This window comes from Mastomys coucha, unplaced genomic scaffold, assembly GCF_008632895.1.
Source record: "Mastomys coucha isolate ucsf_1 unplaced genomic scaffold, UCSF_Mcou_1 pScaffold22, whole genome shotgun sequence".
In the NCBI taxonomy this organism is placed as follows: Eukaryota; Metazoa; Chordata; class Mammalia; order Rodentia; family Muridae; genus Mastomys; species Mastomys coucha.
The window spans coordinates 230,288,689-230,290,028 of NW_022196905.1; positions in this window are offsets into that span (position 1 = coordinate 230,288,689).

Sequence of the window (1,340 nt, forward strand, 5' to 3'; positions counted from 1 at the left end):
AACACTTGACTGAATCGCTCAGAAGTTCCCTCCTCCGAGTCCCACACAATCGCCTGTTCTCTCTTTATTAGGTGCTTTGAGGGACATCGGGGTCTACACCTGCCTTTGAAGGGGCCCCCACCATGGTTTTAATGACCTCCATTTGTCAAAGGAAAAGTTCAGAGTTCATTCTTTTGTCCCAGCCCTGGCAACGGAGGCTTCCAGGGTACTGACTGGTCAGTGATCTTTATGTCACTGGTTTGAAATCCTTCCCTGTGACCCCGCTCATGTCAAAACAGTGAGCTGGCCGCTCTGGCCATTGTCATCAGAATAAGGGCTAAGTGATGCTGCTTGGTCATTACGTGTGCCCTGATTGGCAATCAGGGCACAATAAGAGGTCATTAAAGGCCATAAAAGTGCCAAAGCCAAGAAAGGAGATTTTGAATGGAGCCAGAGGGCCCTGTCCCTCCTGTTCCCGCCCCCCTCCCAACACTCCTCCTCCGCCCCCAGCATAGTTACCTTCAGAAGAGGGTCTGGAGCAATTTTGGAGGGGAAAAACCAACTTGATGAGATTAAGAAGTTTCTCTTCATGACAGTTCGAGTAACTATGTCCCATGTTACCTTTATGGAGCCAGTTCTTCCTTTCTCAGAAGATACTGGGAGCAACAACCGATCAGTGCCATGTGAGAAAACAGCTGTGGGCTCCATTTCCAGGATTCTGAGGCTGGAGCTCCGAGTTTCATCCAGCCAACAAGACATCAGTACTGTTACCCGAACTAGAGTCAACCCGTGCCTAGGTGCAGGCATATCTCTCTGCAGGGCTAGAGGCAGCTTTCTCAAAATAAACCTAACACTAGCTCATGTAGGCGATAGAAGGCGTTCCTGGATCTCTTCCCCAGCATTGCCTATGTCAGAGAGGACCTTCAGACAGATGTGAGCATCTTTTCTCTTGAGTAAACATGGAAAGTTGTGTTTTATTGAGTAAAGACCTTGTGCTAGGATACATACTATCTCAAACCTCACATTGGACCCCCGGGCTCCACACTGTGAACATCTCTTCTTGACAGTATGAAAGTTAAAAAAAAACAAAAAACAAAGAAGTAGGGTGTGGGCATAGCCCAGGCCAGGGGTGCCAGCTCCCACATTTTACTGTATAGCTTCATACCTATCACTTTTAGCTCCACAGACTGGATTGTCAACCCTTGTGTAGTATAGAGATTCTAGGTCTGGGATTGGCAGATCTAGACCCTGCCCTGCTGTGAAGCCTTGGGCAAATCACTTCACCTCTCTGGGTCTTAATCCTTGCCTCTGAGTTTTGCCAATGGTGGGTGATAACTGAACCTGTCCTGAGCTTCTCAATG